The sequence below is a fragment of the Mustela nigripes genome, chromosome 7 (assembly GCF_022355385.1).
Source record: "Mustela nigripes isolate SB6536 chromosome 7, MUSNIG.SB6536, whole genome shotgun sequence".
Taxonomy (NCBI): domain Eukaryota; kingdom Metazoa; phylum Chordata; class Mammalia; order Carnivora; family Mustelidae; genus Mustela; species Mustela nigripes.
Genome location: NC_081563.1, coordinates 52368491 through 52382199, shown reverse-complemented (window position 1 = coordinate 52382199; position 13709 = coordinate 52368491). Strand labels below are relative to the sequence as shown.

Genomic DNA, 13709 nt, shown 5'->3' with positions numbered 1-13709 from the left:
AGGACCCTGGGATCATGATCTGAGCTAAAAGTAGACATTTAACCGACTGAGCCTCCCAGGCACCCAGTCTTTCTTTCTCTTTCTTTCTTTCTTTCTTTTATTCTTTCTTTCATTCATTAAGTAAACTCTGTCTCTAATGTGGGGCTCAAACTCAAAACCTTGAGATCAAGAGTCACTTGCTCTACTGATGGAGCCAGCCAGGTGTCCCTAATTATACCAAGTTTTATTATTTTTTAAAGATTTTATTTATTTATTTGACACAGAGAGATCACAAGTAGGCAGAGAGGCAGTCAGAGAGAGAGAGAGGAGGACATGTTCCATGATACTTAAGTCATTTCAGAGTTTAGAGAAATAAGTGAGGTTGTGGAGAAATGATCATTTTCCTATGCATCTGGTGGAAGTGGGACTTCGGATAAACTTTTCAAAAAGCATTCTGACAATATCTAATAGAATTAAATCCAACTACACATATATAATACATATATATATATCTTTAATGTAGATGTCTAACTCTGGGGATTCTAGCCTTTAGAAATAAAAATATCAGTTGGTAAGACTGTTTATGTATCACCAATGTTTAGAGTGTCAGAAAGACTAAAAAAAACTTCAGTGTCAACAGGTTGAATAATTGATGATGGAGCCATGCTATGAATATTGCACAACTATTTAAGAAAGGGGATCTACTTGGAGAAATTCCAGTAATCAGAAAAGGAACTAGCAGGCTAATGTCAAGTTTTTGGCAAAAAAGAAAAAGAACATTTCCCATTGCATGCAAATAACACATTTGTGTATGTTAGTATGAATATATAGAAATGTATGGAAGAAAACACTTGAAGCTTTAACATTGGTTATGTGGACTTGGCTTGTTGGCTTTCTCTTTGTTGTTTTTGGTTTGCTGCCTCTGCAGTATTTTTAATTTGAAATGAAAATCGGGTAAGATAGATTTTATGTATTTTCTTTTATATATATTCTCTATATATTCTATACTATTCTATATGTTCTATCTATATTCTATATTATTCTGTATATATTCTATATAGATATCTGTATCTATATATTATATGTATTCTCTTTTTCTATGTATTTTAACATGAATAAAAGAAATACATCTCTGTGAAAAAGAAAGAAAAGAAGAAAGAAAGAACAGAAAGAAAGAAAAGAAAGGAGAAAAGAAAAGAAAGTGAGGGTGCCTGGGTGGCTCAGAGGGTTAAGCCTCTGCAGTCAGTTCAGGTCATGGTCTCAGGATCCTGGGATCCAGCCCCACAGAGGGCTCTCTGCTCAGCAGGCAGCCGGCTCCCCTCCCCGCCCCCCAACCCTTCTCTCTCTGCCAACCTCTCTGCCTACCTCTCTGCCTACTTGTGATCTCTCTCTCTGTCAAATAAATAAATAAAATATTTATAGGAATAGGAAAGAAAGAATAATATACATCTGCTTGGTAACTGATACATGAGACTTAGGTGGTGTGATTTTTGTGGTATCCATAGGCGAGACTTGGGAATTTTGCCAGATTTTTGCCCAATGATTGAGCCTTTATGTTGGTGTAGTAGAGTAACCTTGAGTTATTCAAGTTCTTTCAAACCAAATGAAGGTTATGAATATCTATCACAAAGGGAGGTATTTTGATTGTGAAATGACACATGGAAAGATTTTTAGAGTGTTAAGCTTTTAGGTTAATAAGCTTCAACAGCCTTCTAATTTTCTGACATTTTCAGTGGCCGTGATATACATCAACATCACCGCTATAGAATGGCAAAAATAGATATAAGGCGAGAGCTTAAAGGCAGGCAAACTCCTAACCATACAAAATATTATGATATCCAGTGCAAGATATTACTAAAGGCAAAAATGTTCAGGGAAGACATCGCGGAGGCGAGAAAACACGGGTCTTATAGTTTGCGCATCATATGGATAGGACAGGTAGAGAGCAGGTAGAGGAATTGACAACGGGTGCTTAAGGACACGCTGGGCTCCGGGAACGCTACGCCCAAGAGCGCCCCCTTTCGGAAACAAGCTACTCAGGCTCCGTTCTCGTGCCTCCTGGCGAGCGCGGTGCCAGCGGTACGCAGGCGCCGGGAGCAGATGAGGGCTCGCAAAGGCTCGATAGGCGCGCATGCGTGCAGTTCTCTGGAGGCGGTAGCTTCTTCGGCGTCGAGACTGGAGGCTGAGTGCTAAACTGTGTGGGGCACAAATGGGATCCGGCTGTTAGTCGGGTAGGCATAGGTAGGACTGCTGCCTTGTGGGGTGTAGGGGGCTGGAAGGCGGGAGCCCATGGCGTGGGGTCCTGAGCCTTTCCCGTGCGGTCCGGGCCGACTATTGTATCTGTGTCGCAGCGGCTGCGCACAAAATGGCGGCGGGCAGGCGGCGGGGGCGGGAGGAGGTTGGGGGACCCCCGGGATGGGAAGGGAAGCTTGGCTGCTCCGCTACCGCGTCGGTTCACTTCGCTGCTCTGGAGGGCCGGGTCGGGTAACTGCGCTGGGACCTTGCTTCAGGAAGAGCCACCCGACGGCGGGTGCACTGGGCGGAGGAATGAGGACAGCCCTTTGGCAACGCCGTGGCGGCCCCTTCCCCATCGGCGCAGGGCCTGCCGAGGCCGCGCCAGGCCTGACAGCCAGAGGAAGCGGTGGTGCGGGAGCATGGAGGAGGGAGTAACCATTCCTGTCGGGCCAGGAAGAGAGGCGGCGGAGCTGGAGCTAAACCCTCTGGCGAGCGGCGTTGTGCAAGAAGCGTGCGGAGAAGAGCATGTTTGTGTTTGGGGCTGGGGGAGAGGGAGTTGGGGTGAAGGGGGGAATATTAGATCCAGCGGCTTTGGCTGTCGCTGTCTCTTGTGCCTGCCTTTTGCAGCCTTGAAAGCAAAGAAAATGTCACCTCTGTGCGGGATACGGAGGGCTCACAAACGATTCTGATACTTAAACAAATTTCTCCAAGGAATCGGAATACCGATCGTTAATGGTTTGTGTGTGATTCCTAGGCTGCGCCCCGTTCTGTTAAAGCTGGGGGGAGAGTGTATAACGCACAGTTCAGCCCTTGAGGACGTTTGAAACGGATCTTTTGTTGTTTGAGATAATTGCGAATGAGGGAGACTTAACGTTAGTACAAAATCTTTAATTGAACTAGACAATGACGGCTGCCTCTAGCTAATTTTTCTCAAGATTTACTCTAAGGAGAAAATTGGGGGGGGGGTGTGGAACCCTATTTTAATCTGATGGCTTTTTGAAGAAAAACTTGTTAACAGGATCCGGCAACTGAAGTTGATTCAATTTTTTTTTTTTTTTTTTCTAACCGGCTTTGGAATTGTGCACAAAAAAATTTCTTCGTCGTTTCCCGTCCCCCCACCCCCCATTTGTTTTAAAGGGTTGATTTATTTATTGGGGATATTTGCTGATTCAGATTTGCAATTAGTATTGCTAAATCAGAAAAATTAGTTTCCAAAAAATGATTAATGAGTTTATATGGAAAAATAAGTGCATAATTTACATTATTTCAACATAGCTTTAATTTTATTAGGCATTCTAGACTTAGCTGATGTTGCATTTTTTTTTTAATTTGACAACGTTTCATATACGGCTCTTATGCATATTTTGTAATATGCACTTTTAAAAAATTGTGTGGAATCCATCCTGTTAATACAGTAAAATATGCTGGGCCATTCCCTGCTTCATTGTTGCTATCTGCTAAGGGGAAAGAAAAAATGGAAGACGTCACAAAATCTCATTAGTTTCTATTAACTAGTTTTCAGAATGTATTTATTCATGTCACATATTTTTTACCCTGAATATTGGTTATATTTTAGTATTATAATCTTTTTGTCTTGGAGAGTGTATATAGCAGATACTCTTGTTTAAAAAAATGCTTATTAAAAATCAGAGATCACTTTGTACTTCATGGTTGTCATAAAGATTTTCTCTCCCGTGCTCTTAAGGTGATCTCTGGAAATTTTTATGTAGTGAAAGAAAATGCGAGACAAATAGTTTAGTGAAATGAGAATAGGCTTTGGAATCAGGAGATCTGGATTCAGATGTCTGTTGTTTTCCCTTACTGAATGTCTAAGGTTTTGGGTAAGTTACTTTATTCTTTCTAAACTTTTGTTTCCTTACCTGTAAATTGGTGATAATACTACTTCCTGCTTGGGATTGTTGTGAGACTTGAAAGAGACAATGAATAGAAAGCCCGTATACTTTGGCATATACTAGGTGCTTAATAAATATTAGCTGATATTTTTATTACAAGTGTTTAAGTTTCAGGCAGCATCTTTTGATAAAAGATTGTTTCTTGTGGATATTCCCTTTTAGTTAAAAAGAGGCTTAAAGGAATTCAGATTAAATTGATAGAATTTGGCAGTTGAAAAATCATCTAATATTTCATTAAAATTTTGGTTTATCTGTACATTTTGTATGTACCTCTCTTGTAGCACTTACCAAATATATTGTAACCATTTATTTATATGATTGTTACATTCATCTTTGTATCTATCCCCAGGCTCCATGCTCCTGTGTTGAGTGAATGAACTCAGTTAGTAGTTATCAGAGCCTGGGTAAGAACCTATCTAGCCCTTGGAGTCCAAATTGTGCTCTTTCTAGCATGACTTAATGTGTACTGGTCATAAAGTTTGAATAAATCTGTCCAAATTCCTCATAAAATGCTTTATATACTAAGAATCAGTGCTTCCAGTATGGGTACCCAGTAACATTGTTTGGGCTGTTTTGCAAGGAAAGAGGAGCTACTGAATGTTGGCATGTGGTGGTTTAGATTGACAGGTTTTGAAAGTAATTTTATTTGTGGCTAAAGCCAATAAGGCCCTCTTTATATTCAACATTACTTGCTCCTTAATTACTTTAACTTTATATAGTTATAATAGTTTGAAATTTGTGGCTGAGAATGAAAATGAAAACAGCTATTTGGAAGATAACAATGGAAAGGAGGAAGATGAGGTGTAGAAATAAAACATAGCTATTATAATGGTCAGCAAGGGTCAAAGGAAGGGTTTTTTTTTTTTTAAAGATTTTATTTATCTGACAGATCACAAGTAGGCAGAGAGGCAGGCAGAGAGAGAGAGAGAAGCAGTGTCCCCACTGAGCAGAGAGCCTGACGTGGGGCTTGATCCTAAGACCCTGAGATCATGACCTCGTGGGAAGGCAGAAGCTTAACCCACTGAGCCACCCAGAGGCCCCAAGAGCAAGGGTTTTGTCCTGAGAAGAGTTTAGGGAGGACAGGAAGGTTTTAAGGTACACATATTTTGGTATTTTCTTTGTGGTTACCTTGGGCATTTATATATTTTGGGTTATTTTCAACTCTTGAATCCCTTGAATACCAAAATAATTCTTGTTCCAGTCTTAATTTCTTTTGACTGTCTTCATTTCTTTAGAAAAGTTTTTATTATGGAAAATTTTTAAAATATGCAAAAGCAGAGAGTATTATGTAATTGTTAACCCATGTAATTATTGCCCAGTTTCAGTAATTGCAAGCTAGTGGTCATGTCTTTACCTTCCACCCTATTATTTTTAATCAAATCCTATATCATTCAATTTATAGTTCAGAATTTTTCTCTACAATATTTAGTGAAAAACATGCTTATCACTGCTAAAATGATAATTCCTTAATGCCGGTATTCAAATTTCCCCAGTTATGTCTCATATACCACACTCACAGTGTGTATATACATGTGCTAATTTTATTTCTATCTCAGCTATCTTGACATTTTCAGAAATAACCCAAGTCTTAATAAAAGAAGCAGATACCTACCTACTTCTTAAGTAAAGCATTTTGTTTACTATCTTAACAGTTTCTGAGCAGCACCTGTTGTGAGTCAGGAAGTATAATTAAAAAAAAAAGATTTATTAATTTATTTTGGAGGGGCAGAGGTGGGGGAGAGAGAATCTCAGGCAGACTCTGCTGAGTGCAGAGCCTGAGGGAGGGCTCTAACTCAGGACACTAAGATCATGACCTGAGGCGAAATTAAGAGGCAGCCTAGAACTGGTTGCTTAACCAGCTGAGCCACCCAGGCCCCTAAAAGTATAATCACCATTCTGCAGTGGGTGTTGTTTTTATTCCCATTTTTCACATGATGAAACTGAGGCTTGGGTTAACTAGCTTGCTGAAGGTCACTTTTTTAGCACTCAGCAGGACCAGAATTAATACACTGAATCTAAGGTCTAACTTGTTAGAAAACACTATGCTACATTAGTGTTAAATTTTACTTATGGGAGTTAACCAATTTTGCATGAAGTAATTCACTGGCACCCCTCCTAGCAGGGTGGATATCATCAGATTAGTTGAAATGTCCCCAAAGATGAGATTGTTTTGAATTGCATAATGGGCTGACTAATAGTCAATAGGGAGTGAGCAGGATGTAGAAAAAGAAAAACAAAGATGTGTTTAGGGCTGATGCTCTTTTATTGTGTTGCATGTTTTCTGCCTGTTGCCATACTTGGAGTCTTTTTTTTTTTTTTTGACTTCGTATATAAATAAGGGGTTAGTCTGGTGTTGGACTGAAGAGGTTGGGTCATGAACTTTCGAATTAATTAAATCTTTGGTAGGAATACCCTGTCTGTCCCTACGTCCCCTCTTCCATTTTTACACGCATAGACACATGTGATTTTTTTTCTTCCTGAACTGATTGAGAGTAATTGCATATTATTGTACTCCTTAACTTTAGTTTATTTCCTAAGGACGGAGTATTTTCCTTTGTTGTCAGAGTATAGTTAGCAACCTCAATAAATTTAACATTGATAAAATTCTTGACCATTTTCTGATTTTGTCAGTTGACTTAGTAGTGTTCTTTATAACACTTTATGGGTTTTTTGTTTTGTTTTGTTTTTCCAGTACAGAATCAGTCTAGGGTCAGATAACTGTATTTTTAATTGTTACATCCATTAGTCTTTTTTACTTTGGAACATTTCCTATAACCTTTCTTTGTTTTTCGTAAAGTTGACATTTTTGAAAAGTACAGCCTGCTTTCTTTTTTTCTGTGTTCTTTTTACTTTCTTTTTTTTTTTTTTTTGGTAATAGAACATTTCTCATTTTGGATTTATCTAATGTTTCCTCTTGATTAGATTCAGATTATGTGTCCCTGGCCAGAAAAATCACATAAGTGGTGCTGGGTCCCCATGGTATCAAATCTGGAGGTGCATGATGTCCATCTGTCTGCCATGAATGATAATACGTTTGATAACATATTTGGTCAAAATATTTGATTTCTTCCCTATCCCCCCAGAACTAATTGATTGGTGGAGAGACATTTTAATACTACGCAGATGTCCTACTTATTAAAATTTCCTCTAGATTTAACATGCACAGATATTTTTGTCTGAACCAATCTTTACTATTATGGTTACAAAATGATGATTTTTCAAGTCAGTACTCTACATTTGCAGTGTTTGATTGCTATGGAGTTACAGACTTTTGTTTTTTTCAGTGGTTTATAATTTATTGTCCAGTTTTTCTTTTTCTCATTTCATATATATATATCTTGTCTTGCACAGTGAAAGCCCTGGCTCCCCAGACTATCAAATATTTACTTATTTGCTTAATCCTATAACATATCTAAAGTAATTTAAGAATTGCTTCAGCTCTATCATTACCAAAAAATCTCCCCAAAACAAACTACTAAAAAAAGTAAGAATTTATTGTAGTTCTCCCCTTTTTCCTAACTCCTCTAAAACAGAGGATATATAAAGCAAATAGGGGGTTCGTAAGTTACATGCATCAGTTTTTTAAGTGGGTTATAGTATACATTTGAAAAATGATTAGTTTGCTTTCAATTTTAGATTTTTTACCTTCTTCCATCCTTGTTTTAATTTAAATAAGTGTTGGTTGTTAACATGCTTCTGAAAGTCAGACTGTATAATAAGATGTACTCCATGAAATATTCCCATTTTCTTTAAGTCCTTTCTGTCCAGTATCCCATATAGGTAATCAGCTTGTTTCTGTTATCCTACCTGTGTTTCTTTTTGTGACTGCAAGCAAATATATGTGTTTTCTTATTTTCTTTTTTTTATACAAAATATAACATATTGGGGTGCCTGGGTGACTCAGTCCATTAAGCGTCTGTCTTCAGCTCAGGTCATGATCCCTGGCTCAGTGGAGAGCCTGCTTTTCCCTCTACCTTTTCTGTTCCCCCTTCTTGTGCACACGAGCTCTCATGTCAAGTAAATAAAAGCTTCAAAAAAAAAAAAAGGTACATGATATATATGCTTTTTTATGCTTTGTGAAGACTTAAAGGAATTTAGCATTTTAAGGCATTTGACCAGATAGTTTAGGTATGCTTAATCAAAGATTCTAGAAACTCATTTTAGGCAGAGACAGACATATTTTGGCCTGTACGCTTCATGAACGTGAACAGCCTAATTGCAAGGAAGGCAGGAATACAGTTATGCCTCAGAACGGTTGCATCTGGGTAGTGAATGACTTCCATACTGTATTTACTTCTTGGGCCTGCTGACCTCTGTTACATTGGCTTTATTTTGTTTCCGTGGTTGTGTTTTCTCACTGAGGCAGTAAAAATGCTATTGGTAGCATATGAGTTTTATCAACATCCACCACTTTTCTCATTTCTAGTTTTAAAAACAGTCCCAGGAGAGATTTCTTTATTCCATCTTGGATTAGACAGTTCTCTTTGATTAATGCATTACATTTCTTGAGGGTAGCAAGGTAACCAGGCCCACCAAAGCACTTCTCAGGGAGGCATCATTTACTACGAGTACAGAGTGGTTTCTCAAGATCCATTTATGTATGCAGTGCTTTTTAAAAAAGTACATATAATTATATTCATCCTGTTTATCAAAAAGTTGTTTTCCTGGGGCACCTGGGTGCCTCAGTCATTAAGCATCTGCCTTCCGCTCAGGTCATGATCCCAGGGTCCTGGGATGGAGCCCCAAATCAGCCTCCCTGCCCAGCAGGAAGCTCACTTCTCCCTTTCCCACTCTGCCTGCTTGTGCTGTCTCTCTCTGTCAAATAAATAAAATCTAAAAAAAATTGTTTTCCTGGAAATAGTTAACTATTAAATCATTGCTATATGGGATGGGTAATGCATGGTTCTCATGGTGATCTGTTCTTAGCATTGTGCGTTAGCAAGTTGAGCTTTTTTTTTTTTTTTTTTTTTTTTTTAAATATATGGAATCATGTTTATCAGCCTGCTCAGGTGACAGTGAAGTTTGTGGTGCCCTCCATGATATCAAATGATGTTTCTAATCGTCTGCTTATTTTTTCTTTCTGTTTCTTTTTTGACAGTTTCTTTGAGGTGTACCACATTTTGGCATTTTAAGTTTTAGTGATATTGTCCAGCCAAACTTGTGATACCATCAGAGTTATGACTTACCTTCTGTGAGACATGAAGGGACACAATTTGCGGTAGAAAACAGTTGGCTAATGAATCCATCTGTATAGTAGAAGAGATTAGCAGATTGAGTGACATTTAAACTGAGTAAAGCGTAGAAAGATAAGTACTCTCATTTATATTAACTGGCCAGTGTAATACCCGTATTCTTAGGTAGAAAAGTGGATTTATATGTTGGCAGTCACTCCAGCAAGATGTATATATCTGGAAAAGTCAGTGGTTGGTTTTCCTTTATGTTAAAGTTATAGAAAAAACGCTTCTGTATGTCATGAGGGTAATTTTTCTTTATTTTGGGGGGGTGGTAATGAACATTTATTACTTTTTTTTACAATGAGAAAAAGCAAAGCAATAAAATTTACATTTTATGTATCTAGAATATTGTATGGAAAAATACAGAGAGGAAGTATAGATTCTAGTTATGGTCTTGCAACTCAGTCCTGAGGCTTCAGTTAATCTGTAAAAACTGGGATTCCCTTGCTCACTGTGTGGTTGTGAGGTTCCAGGTAGATAATGAATATTAAAGTGCTTTGTAAAGTTCACCTTTGGGTTTTGATATAAATTTTTCATTATGGCTAATGGAGCCATTATGATCAGGCTGACTAATTTTTTTTTTTTAAAGATTTTATTTATTTATTTGACAGAGAGAAATCACAAGTAGGCAGAGAGAGATAGAGAGGAGGAAGCAGGCTCCCTGCTGAGCAGAGAGCCCGATGCGGGACTCGATCCCAGGACCCTGAGATCATGACCTGAGCCGAAGGCAGCGGCCTAACCACTGAGCCACCCAGGCGCCCAGGCTGACTAATTTTTGATGATACTTGTAGATTTTTAGATTTCTGGTTTCTTTAACAGTATCTTTAACAGTATCTTTAGCAGAAAATAAAGGACTATCTTTCTTCCAAAAGATTATGTTAGAATAACAGGCAGTGTTTGATTTTCCATGGTGGTGAACATCTCAGAAGGAATTTATGGGATCTAGTGTCAATATATTTTTAATCCATCAAGCCATTTCTGCATGCCTGCCTCGGAGGTCAGTTTCTATTAAGTGTTTCCAAAAGAATTTTTATGTTTGACATTTTATTGAATATTTGTTGTTTCAGAGTGGCATGTTTCGGTTTTTAAAGGGGCATAGAAAAGAGTTAACTGCTACTTATCACAATAATAGAGTTTTTTGAGGAGTTCATAATGTTTCGTGACCAGTAAATATCCTGGTTTTTAAAAGATACTTAATATAGGAAAATAAAATGTTAACTGAAAACTGTATTTCTAATTTCATACAGTAAAGTTTGGTGTATTTTCCTGCCCTTCTCATTCATGTGTGTATTCACATAAACCTGAAAGAAATTAAATCAAAATACTAGTTCATTCTAGGATCATGGTTTTAGTGGTAAGGATTTAATATACTACTTTTTATTTTCTATGAAAAGCATATGTTACTTATATGATAGGAATAAAATTTGTTTTTAAGTATTAATATTTAGTTATAGTTGTTTTCAAAGCGGTGTTAATATGAAAAACTCAGATCTTAACTCCGGTTTTTCAGAGTTAGTTTAGTGATTTCATAAATTACTGTAGGTGAACCATCCTTTTTGTGGCTAAAGCTCAGTTATCCAGAAAATGGCATATTCCCTAATAGTTATAGTTAATAAAGATTATATTTACTGTGTCAGGCATTTGTTCGGAGTTTTGGCTGTCACTTGTTACTTTGTAAAAATTCTGTGATATTACCAGAATTTACAAATAACTGTAACTGAATGCCACTGTTGGTGAAACCTTTTGGGTTTTTTGTAGTAGCAGATTTTGGAGAACAAGGATTCTCTTATATTTGCTATTTTTGGTTTAGATACCAGCTTGACTTTAGACATATGTGATGGTAGTACTATATCTATATAAGTAATACTATTATGTGGATATTTTATCTTTAATCAGCATTTTACGTTTTGTCCATATGCCAATTAAAAAAGAGGAAAACAATTTGGAGGGTTTTATGTACTAGTTATTATCCTTAGGGTATGTCCCACCAAGGATATTTAATATTCCTTTTTACAGGTGCAAAATATGGTGTAACATAGTTTATTTGACCAATCTCCAGTCTTTGCAAACCCTCTTAATTGGAGAGCTGTGAAAAGGGAAATATCCAAATTTCTAACTGTATTTTATCATTTTGGTTTCTCTGGTTCTTATGAGACACTAACTCCATCTTAAAAACTGGAGCATTAGCTTTATAAAGGAAGGGTTCTGTTCTGGCTTAATAGCCTTGCTACTTCCCCATGAAGATCAGCACTGTTAAAGTATTTGTTTAGTGGGTGAATAAGAGTTGGGTTTGAAGTTACTGTGACATATTTATGTTAAGACAGTTTCTCTAAGTTTTGAGGCGTACCTAGAATTTTTTTAGGTATCCTGAAAGATCCGATAGTTGATTTTGAATTTTATTCTTCTGAATCTGTTGAGGTGATAAATTCCTATGCCTCATTTAGTGATTAGCATTTGCGTTGAGCATTTCCGAGGCATTTTTGGTAGGGCTGAAGTTTAAACAAAGGGGAGACAAGTTAAGCAACAAAGGAAAGGATGCTGATCGGTGGGGCTTGCCTGTCTTTACATTAGAGTTGAAGAAATGAAGCTTGAAAATTATATAACTGCAAAAGGAAAGTTTGTAATACTTTATAAATGGAACGCTTGAACTACAATTACCAGCTTCTTTTTAATCAAAATGTTTTGTTTGCAGTTAATGTGAATGATAGTTTTAAGAGAGACTAAACCATAACTTTCCTAAATGATTTTTTAATCATTTAGGAAATATGCTTACACTTGAAAAATAAAAAGACAATTATGCAAATGAAATATGGGTGTACTCCTTAAATTTCATTTACAGAAAACTCATAAAGTTACTTAATGTTTTTTTAGCCATGGAAGATCTGTTACTTGGCATATGCATTGTAGGCATACTTTTTTGTATATTTTAAAAATAGTCTCTGTCAGTTCTTACCAGTGTTGAGCATTGTGTTTCATGCTTCACACTTAACATTCATGTCACTGTAGTGAAAATTTCCACTGTAGTGGAAATAGAACTAGAGACAGCTGAGCATGTATAGTATAGTAATTTATCATATGTTAGTATAGTATAGTAACTTATACTATACTATAATTTTACTATACATGTATAGTAAAGTAATTTATCGTAATTCCTCTTTAGTGATGTTTGATGGACTACTTTGTCAGAAACTTTTCTATCAGGATTAAAAGTGATAGTGGTAGCACAAGAATGTGTTTGATGATTTTACATCAGTCAATCAGTGTCTGAAAATAGTAACTAAATGCAATCTAAAATGAAAATATACTTAGAATAGGTCTTAAATCCAGAAGGAGTCTTGGGATAAAAGTTAGAAGTGTTGGCTTAAAGTTCAGAAGGATTAAACTTGTTCTTAGAAGGGAGGTTAAAGAGAGCTATTGAAAGAGTGATGTTTGCTTATAATGATAGATTTTCCAGGATACACATATCTGGAGAGAAACTTTCTTACCTCTAGCCAACAGTAGGTCCTGGAATCAGAATGCTTCATATATAACTATGACTAAGCCCCTAACTTGTCTTACCAAGAGAGAAGGGAAGACAGCCTCTTTGGGAGAGCCAGGACTGCTTTGTCCTCATTAGATTTCACATTGGGACTCAACCATGTAAGTCACTCACTACATGTCAGATGAGATAGGACATCTAGTGTGTGTGCACACGTGTGTGTTTTAAGGCTAGAAATGCAAACAACCCAGATCTCTGCTTACTGAGAGTTGAAATTTCAATTAGGGAAAGGCCTTTTAATTCTCTTCATTTATATTCCAAACTGTTCTATGAATCTTGAATCTTTCAGGACTGATATTCATGACTACAACACTGATATAGATAATGGCAGTGGAAATAATTCTGCCCTTATTAGTAAGTAGCTTTCTCCCCAAGGGCAGACCTCCACTTTTCCCACTCTTTTAGTCCCTTCCCGAGGACTGTCCCCCTCTCCCCAACTCCCCACCTTATGCTATAGCAACTAAAAGCTTAAGGGGGGTAGAGAAAGGAGGGGCTCAGGACCCTGGTTACATACTGTAAGTCACAAGTTACTGTTATAATTGTTCCTTGCTGTGCTTTACCAGTTACTAAATATTTGAAATATCACCTCTGAGTATAAGCATGAAGAAGACTCAAGTTTAGGAAGCACAGAATGAATTTTTTTTTTTAAAGATTTTATTTATTTATTTGACAGAGAGAGATCACAAGTAGGCAGAGAGAGAGAGGAGGAAGCAGGCTCCCTGCTGAGCAGAGAGCCCGATGCGGGACTTGATCCCAGGACCCCGAGATCATGACCTGAGCCGAAGGCAGTGGCTTAACCCACTTAGCCAC

At 37.3% G+C, this 13709-nt stretch overlaps 1 protein-coding gene across 5 annotated transcripts in view; it reads left to right on the top strand.

The window, feature by feature from the left end:
- ZNF638 (zinc finger protein 638) overlaps nucleotides 1–13709 on the top strand; it is a 133435-nt gene that overhangs the window by 48438 nt on the left and 71288 nt on the right. Inside the window, exon 1 of one of the 5 annotated variants that reach the window (XM_059405887.1) lies at nucleotides 2192–2210. The exons of the other annotated variants lie outside the window; for them this stretch is intronic. The gene's annotated coding sequence lies outside the window, so the exon portion shown is untranslated. Of the gene's footprint in view, nucleotides 1–2191; nucleotides 2211–13709 lie in introns of those variants that run through there. 5 annotated transcript variants of the gene reach the window in all.